The sequence below is a fragment of the Antechinus flavipes genome, chromosome 3 (genome assembly GCF_016432865.1).
Source record: "Antechinus flavipes isolate AdamAnt ecotype Samford, QLD, Australia chromosome 3, AdamAnt_v2, whole genome shotgun sequence".
NCBI classification, from domain to species: Eukaryota; Metazoa; Chordata; class Mammalia; order Dasyuromorphia; family Dasyuridae; genus Antechinus; species Antechinus flavipes.
Genome location: NC_067400.1, coordinates 567918616 through 567936992, shown reverse-complemented (window position 1 = coordinate 567936992; position 18377 = coordinate 567918616). Strand labels below are relative to the sequence as shown.

The 18377-nt window shown below is 34.5% G+C and overlaps 1 long non-coding RNA gene across 2 annotated transcripts in view; it reads right to left on the bottom strand.

Moving 5' to 3' along the window:
* Nucleotides 1-18377, bottom strand: part of LOC127555511 (uncharacterized) — a 28926-nt gene that overhangs the window by 9608 nt on the left and 941 nt on the right. The window contains exons 2-4 of one of the 2 annotated variants that reach the window (XR_007952227.1): nt 2935-3027; nt 2273-2446; nt 1868-1964 (exon numbers count right to left, since the gene is read on the bottom strand). This is a non-coding gene — a long non-coding RNA (uncharacterized LOC127555511). The remainder of the gene's footprint in view (nt 1-1867; nt 1965-2272; nt 2447-2934; nt 3028-18377) is intronic. The other variant, XR_007952228.1, reaches the window with a different exon arrangement.

Here is an 18377-nt window from a genome sequence, read left to right as displayed (position 1 = left end):
TGGCCTTTTATCGCCACCTTCTGGTAAGAGCAATTTGGTGCTAAAGAAAGTTGGAAATGAGGGACAACAGTATCAATTTATTCAGTTAGAGCATTTTACAGAGAGAAAGTAGGGACTTAATGTCTGGGAAATGGGCAAATTGAGAAGAGGGGGAAGGATTGGGTATACAAGTGCTAGAACTGTAGACTTTGCAAACTAGAAGGAACTAGGAGGTCATCTAGTCCAATTCCCCATTTTCAGTTTTTAAATGAGGCCCAGAGAGGGAAAGACATTTGTCCAACATTACACAGCCAATTAATGGCAAAGCAAGGGTTATCAATATCTGTCAATGAGACCATTATCCCTCTCCCTTCCTGGATGAAAGAAGGCACGTATGATGCTGGAGCCAAGAAAATGTTCTTCAGAACGCTCCTTTCATTCGCCCAACAAAGAAACTAAGACTGATTTTTCATGTTTTAGAGTTAAGTGTAGGCAGAGAATCTAATTCAGATACTGAAAAGGACACTCCCCATTCTGAAAGTCACCATGAAGCACTCCTTCTTGAATAAAGGTGTAACAGCCTTGGAGATTGAGATACCCAGAGCTTCTCTCTTCAGGGCCAGATATCACCTCCCCACAGCTAATTCTAACACAAGGGAAGCCAAAAGTGTGCCTGAACAGGGAAGAAACCACATGCTGACTCTAAGCTCTGTCTCCCCATGTCCCCTTCATCTGACTTGTAACAGGATAAGAGAGAATGAAATTGCCAGAGAAGCATAAGATAAGTCAGACTTGATGGCAGATGGCTATAATATCTGGGAGACTGAGGCCAGTGAGATACGCTGTGTCCTGAGCTAATAGGATGTCCGCAGTATTTGGCACAGTGAGTCCCCAGGACTGAAGTTGCCACCAGGCTGCTCAAGGAAAGGTGACCCAGGACTGGACAAGAGAAAGTCAAAACTCTATACCAAAGAGAAAGTGTTTCCACCATGAATAGCTCTTTTACCAATGACTTGGATGAGATAGGAAGACCCAGTGTTAATAAGCAAAGATAAATGGATGAAGAAAGGAAGGGAGGAAAACTGAGAGGGGGGAGAAAGAGAGATAGAGAAAGAGAGAGAAAGGAAGGAACAGAGGGAGAAGGAAGAAAGAAAGGAAGGAAGGAAAGGAGGGAGGAAGAAAGGAAGGAAGGAAGGAAGGAGGAAGGGAAGGGGAGGAAGAGAGGGGAGAGAAAGGAAGTAAGGAACAGAGAAAGGAAGGAAGGAAGGAGGAAGGGAGGGGAGAGGAAGGAAGGAAGGAAGGGAAAAAGGGAATAATATCTCATTTGATCCTCACAATAATATTGGAAGATAGGTGCATTATCCCCATTTTACAGTTGAAGAAACTGAGGTAAATAAAGGTTAAGTAACTTATCCTGTGTCACATAACTAGTAAGTGTCTACATCCTTATTTGAACTCAGTTCTTGATGTCAAGCCTATCACTGTATCCACTGAGCCATCTATCTGTTTCTGCAGGAATTTTTAATTTTTGTTGTGTCATGGACTCTTTTGGCAGGCTGGTGAAACCAAGGGACCCTTCTGAGAATTATATTTATAAATAACAAAAAGAAATGCTACATTTCAGTTAGAAAATAGTGAAAATAAAAATGTAGTCTTTTTGCATTCAAGCTCATGAACCTCCAGAAATCTATCCAAAGATTTCTTGGGGATTCATGGACCCTACGTTAAGTATTCCAAGTTTAAAAAAACAAACTTCAATTAGCTGGACATATATTGAAGTATCTTCTCTATCAAATGCAAAATAGCTGATAACATTTTGATTTATTTGTGTGAGAATTTTATAATTCAAAAAGTGGAAGGGAACAGCAATTCTAAACTTGATTCTCACCACAACTGATGAACGGGAAATGATGTCCACCTTGAGGGAACATGTAACTGATACTTCTGTGATAGACAACAAAACTGGATATAGTCTGATGTGTGTCCTAGATTGTGAGAGAGAAAAAATAATCAAAAGAAAGGGAAGGTGGAATTTCATGGCCAAAATTTCTACAGGAGTATAATATAGCCCAGGAAGGATGGAAAAAGCTCTGAAGACTGAATCCCAAAAACACAAAAAGAAACAATTTCAGTGATGAAAAGGACAAGAATTAAACATGCTTGGACCAAAACTCATCAACTTTGATTTTTAAAATATTTAAACGGATGATTGAAGGCAAGGGCAGTTAACAGAAGATGAATATAAAATTAGAAAAAATATAGTTCTCATAAAGCCAAGCCAAGAAAGTGTGACCTGCTCCACTTCTGGAAGAGGGAATCCTCCCTTCAGCAGCTGTCCATTCAGATAACTGAAGTCTTCCTCTGTCATGTCACTGTGCTGGCTTGTGATCAACATGTCTCATAAAAACAAAGTTTAAGATGAGCAGAGGTTGCTGGTACAGGCCAAGACCCACAAAAAAAAGGACTTCTGTGGTAATTCAGAGAAAAAAGGAAGAAAATAAATAATAGTCATGCTGCTAAGATGGATGAAAAAAATAATAAATTATCTTTGGAATAAAAAGAAAAGAACAAACATTTTTAGTAGGCAATTAAAATCCAAGAGAAATAAGTTTATAAGAGAACACCTGATTGCCCTTAAGTTCAAGTTTAAGTTCATTGCCCTAGGTGTAACTGAAACACATTTTGGTCTACCTAGAAGGCCTCACAGATTCTGCCACAAGGGCAATGATCTTTGAAAACTCATGTTGGCTAAAAAAAAAAAAAAAAAAAAAAAAAAAAGAATTGTGGGAAGAAGGGAGAATGAAGAAGGAAATGACCTGGCTTTTGCAAATTTTCCTCCAAATAAAATAATACATCAGATTTTAGATTTTTTTTTAATTTTAGAGCAGCAGTCTTATAAGTGCAAACCAGTCATCTAGTCTAAGACAATTTGAGAGGATATTAGATCTGACTTACCAGGAGGGTAGTCTGCTCTGGTCTGGTCTAGAGCAAAGTGCAGGTACTACCATGTTAACAAAAACAAGCCTCCGGAGTAGTTCTGTCAGGTTCCTGGAGGGAAAAGACTGGTTATGGCCACTTTTGGAAGAAAAATAATCTTCGGTTTTGGTTGCAAGTTAAAACAATGAATTATTGCTTGCAGAACAAGTAAACAGGGGGCTGGTGGCACATTCCTAGGATCATAGGGACTATGCAGTGGCAGCAGTGTAGAGACCCTAATCTGGACTCAGGTGTAGAAAAGAGTACTTGAAGTAATTAAAAAATCAAGGTATAAACTGTTAGAACAGTTGACCATACCTGACCTTGAATTATAAAACACTGGAAGAACCAAAAAGTCAAAGACCTCCTCAGATAGCTCTGAAAACAACATGAAAGATCTGAAGCTTAAGGCATTATCCCCCACAACTCAAGAGCAGAGCCCAACCCTAAAATAAGTTAACACTCAAGAATGAAGCCATTTAAAAGATTTAGCAAACAGAAAAAGAACCTGACCATAAATACTTATTATTCATAACGATCAAGGTTCAAACTCAAAAGACAACAAATCAAAACAGCTACTTGTAAAATTTCAGAGAAAAATGTAAAATGATCACAAGCCCAAAAAGAGTTTTTGGAAGAGCTTAAAAAGACTTTGAAATCAAATGAGAGGTAGAGGACAAATTGGGAAAAGAAATGAACAATGCAAGAAAATTATGAAAAGAATATCAGGCAATTGGAAAAGGAGACCCAAAAACTTACTAAAGAAAATAACTCCTTAAAAATCAGAATTGGAGAAAGCTTAAAATTTCATAAGACATCAAGAAATAGTACAAAAATCTTAATAAAAAAATACAAAAGAATAGGAACTATTTTCATTGGAAAAACAAGGAAAACAGATCAAAGAGAGATAATATAAAACCTGTTGAACTAGTTAAAAGTCACGATCAAAATAAAAGTCATTTATAGATATTATACTTCAAGAAATTTTTAAAGAAAATTGCCCTGAAGTTTCAAAACTAGTGGGTAAAATAGAAATCAAAAAACAAATCTACTGAGGCTGCTTAAAAGAGATCCCTTAAAAGAGAAAACTGAAAACTCACAGAAACATTATAGCTAAGTTTTAAAACTCCCAGATCAAGGAGGAAAATATTATAAGCAATTAGAAAGAAACAATTCAAATATTGTGGAAGTATAGTCAGGATAACAAAATTTATCAGCTTCTACATTTAAAAATCAAAAGGCATGAAATATGATATTCTAAAAGGCAATAAGCTAGATTTGAAACCAAAAAATAACCTACCTAGCAAAGCTAAGTGTAATCCTGCAAGGGAAAAAAATGAATTTTCAGTGAATTAAAAAAACTTTCAGAAATTCTTAAGGAACTGACCAAAACTGAACAGAAAAATTTTATTTTCAAATACAAGAATCAGAAGAATCTTAAGAAGGTACATGAAAAATTAATCATCAGTGATTTAATGAGGTTAAGCTGTTGACTCTTTTATACAGAAAAATATTTTAACTCTTAAGAGTATTATCATTAAGATAGAAAAAATATACATAGATAGGGAGTTTGGATTTAAGTTAATTATGGTAGAATGACTAAATAATAAAACTGGAAGGGGAAAAGTAAAATTGGAAAAAAATCTCATACAAAAAAGTGTGAATGGAAGAACTTTTATAATGAAAAGGAAAATAAATAGGGTGGAGGGCTGGCAGCATGGAAATGTTATTCTCATTGGAACTGAGTTAAAGAGTGAAAAATATATACAACCAATTAGTTACAAAAGTCTTTAAGTTACAGAGCTTCCACAGGTGGAAACAGATAGCAAAACTATAAAATAGTAGGTGGCTTCAACCTTCCTATCTCAGAGCCTGATAAAACTAATCAAAAAAATAAACAAATAAAATAGGGAAATGAATAGAATTTAAGTAAGCTAGAAATGATACACATCTGGAAAGAATTAAATGAGAATAGAAAGAAATACCACTTTTGCTCAGCGGTACATAACATCTTTAGAAAAATTAGGGCATACAAACATTATGGTCAAATGCAGAAAAATAGAAATGAAAATGATGCTTTTAAGATCTACAATAAAAAATTATTTTTAACAAAGGACCATGGAAACATTGATTAAAAAATAGAGACTAAATAAACTAATCTTAAAAAATGAGTGGGTCAAAAAACAAATTATAAAAACAATAGTTAATTTTATGAAAGAGGGTGATAATAATGAGACAACATACCAAAACTTAAGGGATACAACAAATGCAATAATCGGAGGAAAATTTATGTTTCTGAATGCTTTATTCAATAAAATAAAGTGCAAATCAATGAATTGAGTATATAATTTTTTAAAACTTAGAAAAGGAACAAATTAAAAATCTCTAATTAAACACCAAATTGGAAATCCTGAAAATTAAAGGTAGGAGTAATAAAATCAAATTAAGAAAACCATTAAGTTAATAAACAAAGAAGGGAGTTGGTTTTTGTTTTTAAAATAAGCATCATTGATTAATATGATTTTTAAAAGAGAGAAAATCAAATCACTAATACAAAAAGTAAAAAGAATGAATACTCCACCAATGAAAATGAATTAGAAGTTATTTTGCCCACTTATATCAATGAAACAAGTGAAATGTAAAAATACTTACAAAAATATAAACTGCACAGATTAACAGATGAATAAATAAAATATCTAAATATTGGGTTTTTTAAAAAAGAGAAAGTGAATAGACCATAAATGAGTTTCTTAAGAAAAAAGCATCAGGACCAGATGGATTTGCAAGTGAATTCTACCAAATTTTTAAACATCAACTATTAATTCAAATATTGAATAATTTGAAGTAATAGGTAAAGAAAGAATTCTATCAAACTCCTTTTATGAGATACATATGATGCTAATTTTTCCTCCCTGAGGTAATTGAGGTTAAGTGACTTGCCCAGAGTCATGCAGCTAAGAAGAGTTAAGTGTCTGAGATTAGTTTTGAACTCAGGTCCTCCTGACTTTAGGGCTGGTGCTCTATCCATTGCACCACCTAGCTGCCCCTGGCATTAATATCTAAAGCAGGAAGAGTAAAAACAGAAAAGGAAAATTATAGGCCAATTTCACTAGTAAATATTAAGGCAAAAATCTTAAATAAAATACAAATTGGGAGATTATAGCAATAGATCATAAAGATTATATATATTGTGGCCAATTTAGATTTATATCAGGAATGCAAGGCTTTTCAAAATAAGGAAAATTACTAACATAACTGATTCAATCAATAATGAAATCAACAAAAAAAAACCATAAGATTATATCAATAAATGTAGAAAAAGGTTTTTTTTACAAAATACAACATCCCATCCATTAAAACCACCTGAAAGCATAGGCATAAATGGATTTTTCCTTAAAAGTGATAAAAAGCATCTACCTAAAACCATGAGCATGCATGTTTGATCATGGGGATAAAGTAGAAATCTTCCTAATGTCATAAGTGAAATAAGGATATCTGTTATCATTAGTATTAATCAATATTGTACTAGAAATATTAACTCTGTTGCTTGTGCTAATTTTAGCCTAACCATTACCAAGAAAACAAAGGTTCTTCACCAGCCATCACCACATCACACATACATAGAACCATTAGTTACAGCAAATAGAGAAATCGTGGCTGGGGTTGATCATTTCATTTACCTTGGCAGTAAACTTTCCAGGAATATATATATATATGTGATGAGATTGACATATGCATTCCCAGAGTTAGCTCAGTGTTTGGGAGACTCCAAAGAGAAATGTCAAGACAGCTCACCAAATTGAAGATCTAAAGAGACTTTGTGCTGATCCTCATTGTTATATATGTCTGTGAAACCTGGGCATTCTTATTCAGTGTTGCCCAGAAATTGAATTGCCTCCAGTTAGGAAGATTCTGAAGATCACTTTGCTAGATGAAGCCCTTTCTCCAGCTGAATTGCCAAACATTCAAATTTTATTTCTGAGAGTACAATTCAGATGGGCTGGCCACATTATTCAAATTCAAATGTATGTTTGCATAAAAGACTATTTTTTTCTTTTTCTTTTTTCTTTTAAATACTACTTTTTCCAGTTACATGCAAAAACAATTCTTAACATTTATTTTTTTTTTTTAAGGAATACAGACATTTATTAGAATGTCAACTCCTTGAGAGTAGAGAATGTCTTATATTTGTATCCCTAGCACTTAGTACAATGCTTTGCATAGTATGCAATTAGTAAATACTTCATTCATTCAACATTTTTTTTTTAAATAAAATTTTGAGTTCCAAGTTTTCTACCTTCCTCTCCCTCCAATGATGGTAAGCAATTTGATATAGGATACATACTTGTAATTGTGTAAAACACATTTCTATAAGTCATGTTGTGAAAAAGGAAACAGAACAAAAGGAAAAAACAACAACAAAAATGAAAATAGTATACTTCAATTTGCATTCAGACTGCATTACTTCTTTGACTGTGGATAGTATTTTCCTTCATGAGTCTTTTGGAACTGTCTTGGATCATTGTATTGCTGAGAAGAGCTAAGACAATCATTTGATCATACAATATTATTGTTTCTGTGTACAATGTTTTCCTGGTTCTGATCATTCCACTTATTTCCATAAGCTCATGTAAGTGTTTTCAGGTCATTTCTTATAGAAAAATAGGATTCCATTACAGTAATGTACCACAACTTGTTCGGCCATCCTCCAGTTGATGGGGCATCTCCTCAGTTTCCAATTCTTTGCCATCACAAAAAGAACTGCTATATTTTTGTACATGTTGATCATTTTCCCTTTTTTATAATCTCTTTAGGATATAGACCTCGTAGTGGTATTGCTGAATCAAAAGATATGCCCAGGGAAGGAGGGGGAGGAGGGAGGGAAAAGTTAGAACAAAAGGTCTTGCAATTGTCAATGCTGAAAAATTACCCAAGCATATGTCTTGTAAATAAAAAGCTATAATAAAAAAATTTTAAAATAAAAAAGAGAAATATATACAAAAGGTATGCCCAGGATAATTGCCTCAATTGCTCTCCAGAATGGTTGGATCAGTTCACAACTCCACCAAAAATACATTACTGTCCCAATTTTCCCACATCTTCTCCAGCATTTATCATTTTCCTTTTCTGTCATATTAGCCAATTTGATAGGTATGAGATGGTATCTGAGAATTGTTTTAATTTTAATTTCTTTAATCGATAGTGATTTAGAGCATTTTTTCATATGACTATAGAAAGCTTTGATTACTTCATCTGAAAACGGCCTATTCATATCCCTTTGGCCACTTATTGGGAAATGATCCATATTCTTATAAATTTGATTCTGTTCTCTAAATATTCGAGGAACTGGGGGCAGCTAGTTTGTGTAGTGAATAGAGCACCAGCCCTGAAGTCAGAAGGAGCTGAGTTCAAATTTGGACTCAGACACTTAACACCTCCTGGCTATATGACATTGAACAAGTCACTTAACTACAATTGCCTCAGCAAAAAAAAAAAAAAAAAAAAAAAAAAGAATATTTGAGGAATGAGACCTTTATCCAGAAACACTTGCTATAAAAATTGTTTCCTAGCTTTGTGCTTTCCTTATCTTGGCTATTGGTTTTGTTTGTTGAAAACCTTTTTAATTCAACATAATCAAAATTATCCATTTTATATCTCGTAATGTTTCTTTATCTCTTGTTTGGTCATAAATTCTTTTCTTTTCCATAAATCTGAAGATAAACTATTCATTGCTCTCTTAATTTATGGTATCACTCTTTATATCTATATCTATGTATCTATTTTGACCTTATCTTAGTATACAATATAGCATGTTGGTCTTTACCTAGTTTTTGCCATACTGCTTATTTCCCAGCAGTTTCTGTCAAATAGTGAGTTTTTATCCCAGAAGCTGGAGTCTTTGGGTTTATCAAATGCTAGATTACTTTGGTGATTTGTTACTGTGTCTTGTGTACCTAGTCTTTTCCACTAATCCACCACTCTGTTTCTTAGCCAGTACCAAATTGCTCCCTAAACAACTATTTTACAGCAAACTCACATAAAGCAAGTATTCATGCAGAGGGAAGAAGAGATAATAAGGACACTCTCATGATCTCTCTGAAGAACTTTGGAATTGATGGGGAGATATAGGAAGCACTGACACAGGACTACCCAGCATGACACTCATGCATTAAAGAAGGAATTATGCTTGGAAAGCAAAGAAGAATTTCAATAGCTCAAAAGAAAACCATGTGATCCACAAATTTAGAAACATTTCCACTCCAAAAGTCCATATAAACTATTTGTGCTGGACCTGTGATAGAGTCTTCCAAGGTCCTATTAATCTGATCGGTCACAGTGGACACACTCGACCCCAACATAGAGCTACCATTTTGGTCCTCTTTAAGAACAAAGGACAGCAACCAACCAACCAACCAGAAATGCTAGCACTGGCAACAAGAGTAGAAAAAGAAATTGAAAGAATCAGAATGGACAATGAGGTAATAAGATTATCTCTTTTTGCAACAATATGACGTATATTTGGAAAACCCTAGAAATTTAAAAATTAGTTGAAACAATAATTTTGGCAGAGTAGCAAGATATAAAATAAACCTACATAAATCATCAGCATTTCTATATATCATTAACAAAGCCTTGCAAGAAAAGAGAGTAAGAGATTTTTTCATTTAAAATAACTGTAGACAATATAAAATGCTTGCCAAGATAAACCAAGGAACTACATGAATATGTTTATAAAATACTTTTATACAAATAAAGTGGAATTTTTTAAATTGGAGAAATACTCATTGTTTTTGAGTGAACTAACCTAATATAACAAAAAGTAACAGTTATACCTTAACTAAAATACTTATTAAGTCTCATCACCATTAAACTACCAAAAACATTTTTTTACTGAATTAGAAAAAATAATAGAAGAACAAAGGTCAAGAATATCAAAGGAATTGGGGCAGAATAAATGCTCATAAATAGTGGAATGGATAATCAGATTTTGGTACGTAAATGTAATGGAATATTCAGGAGATGAATTCAAATCCTTCCTCATCTTATTGCATGTATAGAGATTAAAAATTGGGACGACTGCCAAAATAATCAGGAGCTCCTGTTTAGGAAAATTTTTAATATTTAGGCACAGGTTTTGTTGTCTATCCTCATTTAAATTCTTTTTATCTCTTGCAAATCCCTGGCCTCTTAATATTTAAGGCAAAAATTAGGATACAGGAAATTAGGTAAAATAAACAAGTAGAGCATATTAATTTGCCTGTTAATGAACTGACAGGAGTGGAAGTTGGGAAAAGAAAAGATCCTTTTTTAATAACTTCCCTTATTCTTGAACAAAAGCGTACAATCTGAAACTTCAGCCTGAATCCTATGCTCTGAGATGTTTGGAAGGGAACCAGAGGACCTATTTGAGTTCTTTCTTCTCTAACCCATTTCAACCCTCTTCATTTTTCCTTTTTACCACCCATTCTTTCTGGTTTTGCTCTTTAAAGTCCTGGGCAAAGCAAGGAACATTTGTCTCTCCACCACTTAGCTTTTGAAGTATCTACTCCTTCCTTTCCATCTCTGTCCCAAAGAATGTTTCAGAATTCCTAGAGGTGACTCCAATCTGCCTCAAAGATATGAAGAGTGCCAAATAACTCCCAGGGCTAAGAGTGAATGCTTGTCCTTTTGAAGTACAAATTGTAACATGCTAGTCAGTTCCCAAACCTCTATTAAACAAAGAACAAAGAAAAAAATTGGATGCTGTATAATTATAATGATTAAGCTTAGCTCCAGAAAAGAACTGAGAAAATGTAGCTCTCTTCCCACTTTGCAAAAGTATAAGACTGTGTGTGGATTAATGCAAGTATCACTAGATAAAGTTGATATGTTAACTGTTTATGCTGAAATAATCTTTTCCCCTTTCTTTTTTGATCTTTGAAGGCATCTCCTGAAGGATAGAAGAGAAGGAATATATAGAGAACTCAAAGTGGCATAAAAAGAATAACTATCAATAAAAATAAGATTTTTATGTTAGAAGAAAAAGCACAGAAATATATTTGGGACTTCCATATCACATGAACAGCAAGGTACAAGATTAGAGATTTTTTCTGATTACCCCTAACTCTCAAACTTCTCCAAAACAGAAATCCCAAAGATCCCAAAATCATCTTCAATTGTTTCCATGGTCTAGGATTTCCAGAATCTAAAAAGTTTACCCTTCTTTTAGTACCCTTCTCTTACCAACTAGACTATCAGCAACAAGACTGCACTTGTAAATCAAGGCTGAGACACCCATAAACTAAAGGTCTGAAGAAGAAGAAAAGTCAAGACCTTGAACAAAAACAGATAAATCTATAAGGAAAACATTAATATCAGGAGGAAATGTGACTTCCAAATCTAATAAACAAGTTTAAGCAACTATGAATAAAAATTACAAAACAAAGGAAAATGAACCAATTCTTGATGAGATGGAGGAGACCCTGTCAGATATGAGAACATGAAATTGAAACATGGTGTTCCTGAGTAGTTCAAAAGAGAAATGGAAATTATGAGAGCAAAACTTATGGCCTACACAACAAAAATAATGGCAGAATACAGAAAGTAGAATCTTCAATGGCAAGTCTCATCAAAGAAACAAAAGTGAGGACAATAGATTGGGAATACAAATGTAGACAATCTAGAAGAGAAGTAAAAAAAAAAAAACAATATGTAAGCATAACATAGAGACCTAGAAGATGCATAGAGACAATCTAAGGATCATAGGTCTTCCAGAACACGAAAAGCAAAAACTCTTAACATCATAATTCAGGAAATAGAAGCCGCCTAGAAATGCCGAATATAGAATACTAAATTAGTACCTAAAAGAATTCACATATTACTTCTAGGAAAACAAAAACAAAAACAAGGCTGCAAACCCCGACACATAATGGTTAAACTTGATAATTCGATTCTGAAACAAGTTGTTCTAGAAATGATCAGGAAAAAGACCTTCAAATACAAAGGAAAATTTAAATAACACAAGGCTATTCTGGACCTACCCCAAAACATAGGCAGGAATGGAATAAGGTGTCCCAAAGAGCAAAGGTGTTTAGGAGGCAGCCCAGAGTGATCTACCCTGCAAATATGAGCTTAACCATATGCAAAAAAGATAGATATTCAACAATAGAAGGTTGTTTGAAACATTTTAAGAAAGAAAACCAGAACCCTCCAAACAACATGGAGAAAGAGTGACTAAATGCATCAGCTAAGGACAGCAAAAAAAAAAAAAATAACAGAGTAACAGCAGAGAGACCATGAAGAGAGTTCCTTCTAAATGTACAGAGAAAGAAGTGAAGGCAGAAGTCCAGTGGCATTGACTGTGAGAAGGTGGGCATGGAGCATTATGGACAGGACCTAGTGATGTTACAGGTGAATCTGTGTTTTTGTTTTTATTTTGTGGTACTACATTACAACTTGGGAGAGTACAGGACAGGGAAAGAGGGGAGCAAGGGGCAGACAAGAATATGTGATCTTCAGGTCAAATGGATGGACAGCAATGGGGGAAGATGATCCCTGCAATATCAAAGAAGTATCTATGAAAGAGTATGGGGAGAGGAGGAAGAGGAGGAGGAGGGAAGGAGGGAGGGATTAAAAAGTTGAAGAGAGGGAGGAAAGAGGCCTTGCTTTGGGGGTGGGAGAGGATTCCATTGATGAATGCTCTGACGAGGAGAATGGTCTGTGCAGTGAGATAGTGAGATGAGGATTTTGCACAAGAATGGCCTGGGGAATTTGATGCTTGAAAAGTCTACTCATCCCACCTCAAAAGGGGCACAACCTGTATCTGGGGCAATGGGAGAGCATGGACCCTAGGATAATATTTTGAAGTAAATGGGGAGAGGTAACCAGGAGAGGACTGTATAACCAGGATGTTGTAGGAGTGGGGCCTTATTCCTCTCTGACCCTTGCAGTAATCTGGCATTTTTCTGGGAGCAAGGTATAATGGAGTGATTCAGGAACCATAAACAAAAGATAGAAAGCCAAATGGAAACAAAAATGAAATCCTAAATAATGAGTGGGTCAAAAAATAAATCACAGAAACAATAACTATGTAAATGAAAATGAGAATGAGTAAAAAACATTACAAAATAGAAGAGAATTAATTAACTGAATATGCTTTTATTAAAAAATCAGAAAGCTAATAAACTTCAAAAAAAAAAAGCACAAAAAAGGAGATATTTAAAATTAGAGGGGAAATAAATTAGAAACAAAAAGAACCATAGAAGTGATAAATAAAACTAAAAAATAGTTCTTTGAAAAGTCTAATAAAATTGACAAACCATTAGTTAATCTGACTAAAAACAAGAGCAGAAAAATCAAATCAATAAAATAGAAGACAAGCAAGTTGAAATCACAGCAAAACCTGAATAAAAATAATAAGCAGAACATACTATGCACAGTTATATTGTAACAAAACTGAGAACACGCAAGAAAAGCAATAGTTTCAAAAATATAAAATGCCAATACAAACAGAAGACCAGATAGTGGTCTTAATGAGATCTCAGAAAAGAAAATAGATCTAGCTGTAAAAGAATATTATCAAATTCTTAAAGAACAGTTAATACCCATACTTCACAAATTGTTTTCAAAAATAAAGAAATAAAGCACATTATGAAAATTCTTTTATGGACAAATACAGTCAATATCTAAATCAGGGAAAGATAAAACAAAGAAAGAAAACTACAGATCAATGTCATTAATGACATTTTAATATTTTAAACAAAATCCTGCCCAACAGATTACAGGTAGTTATACAAGAAATCATTCATTATAACCAAGTGGGATTTATGCCAAGGACGGGTTCAGTATTAGGAAACCAAACAACATAATCATATTAAAAACCAAAACATCCCAAGTCATATGATCATTCTCAACAAATGCAAAAAAAGCCTTTGAAAAATTACAACACTAAATACCCTACAAAACATAGGCATAAAGGGATCTTTTTATCAATATCATAAAAATCATCTAAAACCAAAAGTAAACATGCTATGTAATAGAAAACACAGTAGGACCTTTTCTAATAAATACAAGAGTGAAGCAAGGAGGCCCACTCTTCCCACTATTATTTGAAATGGAAATGCAAGCAATAAAAATAAGACAAGAGAAAGAAAGTAAAGGCCTAAAGAGAAGCAAAGAAGAAATAAAATTATCACTATTTGCTGATGATATGACGGTTCACTTAGATAATCCTATGGAATCAGCAAGGACACTAAGTGAAACAGATAGGTGTGCAAAGCTGCAAACTATAAAATAATTACTCAAAAAACAATTTTTACATATTTTTATATAATAGTAAAAAACAAAAGAATCAGTAATAGAAAGGGAAATACCATTCTAAATAACTATAAAGGCATAAAATATTTGGAGATTGGCCTACCAAAGCACACAAATAAGTTTTATAGATTCAATTATAAAAGTATTAAAGAAATAAAGAACTTAAGGAATAGTTAGTGTGCATAGCTAGGCAGTACCAATATAATAAAAAGGACAATACTGTGAAAATTAATTTATATTTTTAATGGTATACCAGTCAAATTACCTACAGGATACTTTATAGAATTTGATAAAATAATAACAAAATTCAACTTAAATGTGTTACTAGATGCTCAGAAAAGAATTAGTAATTTGGAATCTGATTTTCTAGGTTGGCAAATCTCTGCTAAAGGAGAACCCTGTACCACTAAGACAAGAATTTATGAAAGCCCTAAACATGTTTTGTATACTATTATCTCTGTCCTTGTTTGTGGTGTAGAATTTTGTAGAAATTTTCTCTTTACATAAAATATAGCGATAACTTTACTTTGTTCAATAATTAAGCACTGAGCTATTTTATTAGGAAAAAATTCAACTGGAAATGATAAAAGGAGGCATAAAGGGGAACAACACTTTAAGATCTCAAACTAGATTACAAACCAGCAATTATCAAAGCCGTCTGTTAATAAAGAAAAAAAAGAGAGATCCATAGAATATTCTTAATAAAAGAGAATCCAAAACAATGTAATATAATACCCAGTGTTTGATGAAGTAGAAAACCTAATTTACCTAGGAAAAACGCCTTCTCTGACAAAAACTGCTAAGGAAAACTGGAAAGTAGTCTGGTCAAAATTAGACTAGACCAGTTACACCATATTTCACAATACAGTCTTAGTGGATATATTTAATATTAAATATTATAAAATAAAAATATTAAAAATTAGAAGAAAAATAGAACACATGCACAGATTTGGAATTTATTTTCAATGTATTGATCAGTTGTACAGATTTTTCCTCCTCCCAAAAAATCAATTTGTTATATGAAATGGCTAAGGATGGGGGAGTAAGGATATTTGTGATGTAAAAATGATATAAGAAACAAAATATAACAATAAAAGCTCATTTTTTTTTTAAGAAAAGGCATGGAGATATGATACAATAGACAATGGACACAAATATAAATAAGGTAACATTAAATAAGGAAACATTGTGGTATAGTGGAGATTACTTTGACTTTATAGTTTGTGGATCACTGTTCTAGATTCAGAACTTCTTAAAGATGGAAACCTTAGAGGCCACCTAGTCTAATGTCCTCTTTTTGAAGAGGAAGCTTCCAAAAGAGGAAGTAACAAAAATCAAACCAGTGTCAGAACCAGATCTTGAACCTAGTTCTTCTGTTTCCTAGTCCACCACTCTCCAACACCACACTACACTGAGCCAATCTTGGCTCTGTATCAACTGATTAATAACATCTATTTCAATTGGATTGAGGTGACTGGGGTTAATGACTTGTCCAGGGTCACAGTTAGCAAGTGTTAAGTGTCTGAGGCCAAATTTGAACTGGGGTCCTCCTGACTTCAGGGCTGGGGCTCTATCTACTGCACCACCTAACTGCCTCTATTTCACTTCTTTGTTGTAAAGATCAAATGAGATAACATGTCAAATCAGATCAAATCAACAAATATTTGTTAATTTCCTACAGTCTGCCAAATACTGTGCCTATTTAGTGCTGGAAATATAAAATGGCAAAAACAAAGACCCAGTCCCAGTTCTTAAGAACTTAACGTCTAATAGGGGAGAAAACATGCCAACAACTCTGGACAAGCAAGATTATGCAAGATAAATAGGAGATGATCTGAGGGAAGGCACTGAAAATAAAGGCCAGACTTCTTAAAGAAGGTAGAACTTGAGGTGAGATTTGAAGCAAGTAGAGGGCAGAAATGAGAGGGGAGAGAGTTCCAGGCATGGGAGACTGAAAATGCAGTCAAGAGATGGTCATGAGTCACTGGATTGCAGAGTACATGAGATGTAAAATGACAAGAATTATGATCAGATAAAGAAACTTTGAAGTTCATAAATATGGAAGTAGCACACTAGTGAGTGAAGGAAAGATCAAGAGTATAACTATTCCTATGTGTGGCTAAAGTGGGATAAAGGAATAGGTCATTGGAAATGAGAAAATGAGTAACTGTGATGGTAAATTGTTTGAGAAAGTATCATTATATATGTTGAAGTCCCTGCAGTATGAAAATAGAAACGGGTTAGGAAAGAAATGAGCCAGGCTTTGAACTCTGATAAAATGTCCTAGAGATCATCAGAAATTTTTATTGGGTAATAAATATGGAGGAAAGATTACTGAGCATTAGTAGTAGAAAAGAAAAAAGCCTAAAATCACTGGTGGCCACATATATGCAAACATATATGCAAATAATTCCTGCACCTACAAAGGTAGGAAAAATCTATTAAGAGACCTGACCCAGGTGGAGATCAATGAGTGGGAGAAGTAGGGAAGGGTATTAATGAAATTATAACTAGTGCTTGGAAAGGCTAGCCTGGGAAGCCCTCAGTGAGGGCAAGATGGAAGGAGTGAGAAAGTGAGAAAGGAAAATATTTTAAGATGAAAGCTAGTCTCTTACCTATAGAGCAGGCACTCCAGAGTTCATGATTTAAGGATGGCTAGCTTTCGAATTGATCACAATGGGAAAGGGTGGAATGAAAAGGATAAGAATAAAGGAGCCGGAGCCTTCAGTGAAGAGGAGAAAATGGGGTTTGAACAGTGACAAACATTCAGAATCATTGGGATGGGAAGGGCTATGATAGGGATAGGAACAGATTAGTCGTGAGGAACGAGTTCAGGCCAAGTTTTCATTATCCTTGGGTTGTTCTAGGATGACAATTTTGTAGCTTGAAAACTACAAAGGGACTTGGGGGGATGGGGAGGTGAACAGCTGGAGCAGGAGCAAAACTGCTACAGAGTTCTATGTGGCCAGAGATGGTTCCTGGAGAGTGGCAGAATGGATGCTTGGAGAAGCTAGGAAGTTTCTCCTTCCTTTAGGGGTGATCAGGGCAACTATTATTCTTGTCTCAGGGGTCCTGGTGGTATTAGTTGTATGACCTCAACCAAGTCACTTCCCTTTTCTGAGCCTGTTTCTTTCTTTATAAAACACCTAGTTAGATTACATGATCTCTGTTTCCTTTCAGCTCTAAATTCTCTGTGAAGAGAAGACAAAAGAAACATTTACCCACCACAGCCAAGGTGGGTGCTGTGAGATGACTGGAACCTTCTCTGGTCACTCACTCACACATTGCACTTGGAATTTCATAAAGGAAGGCCTTGCCTTGATTATAACCCTTGCTGGTTGCAGTGCTGGATTACCTGTATGCTGCCCTTGTTCAGCCTCTTATGGACTCAGCTATGTTCCTTTTCCCCCCTCCTGCCCTATTCACACTTCGGTTGGTAACAGGCACAAATAAAAGACACAGACTTTACCCTCTAAGGGGAAAGAAAGCATCACTCAGGTACAGAGCCTTACAAATAAGTGCTTAATAGAAATTTGTTGAATAGAAAACATATATGCAAATAATTCATGTACCTACAAAGGTAGGAAAAATCCATTGAGAGACCTGACCCAGATGGAGAAGGCTTCCTGGAAAAGGTCACTTTGATCTAGACCTTGAAAGACTCCTTAAATTCTTTACTGGAAAATACTGAATGGAGGCACATCCAAGGCAGTGGGCAAAGGGAAATTCACAAGTTCAGAGAACTAAAAACACTTGGTCAAGTTCAGGTTTTTTCGGGCACATTCAGTTTAATTCATCTGGGAGATCGTGAACACCTACTATATGCTAAGCACAGCTTTAGGGACAAGAAGCTACTGATCAGGTGGGATTAAGTAGTTAGTAAAAGTGATTAAGCGGTTTAAGTTTTCGAGGACTGTTTTCTCTTTCCTCCTAACATCTAGTACCAGGCCTGGCAGATGGTATCAATCAACCAACCAACAAGCATTTATTTAGCCTACTATGTGTCAAGCACTGTAGTATAGCTACTGAGGATAGAAAGAGAAAAGATTGTCCTCAAGAGAAGTACATAGATGGATGATAGATGTATGTGTGTAGTTTTATATAGACACATGCGCATACGCACATAC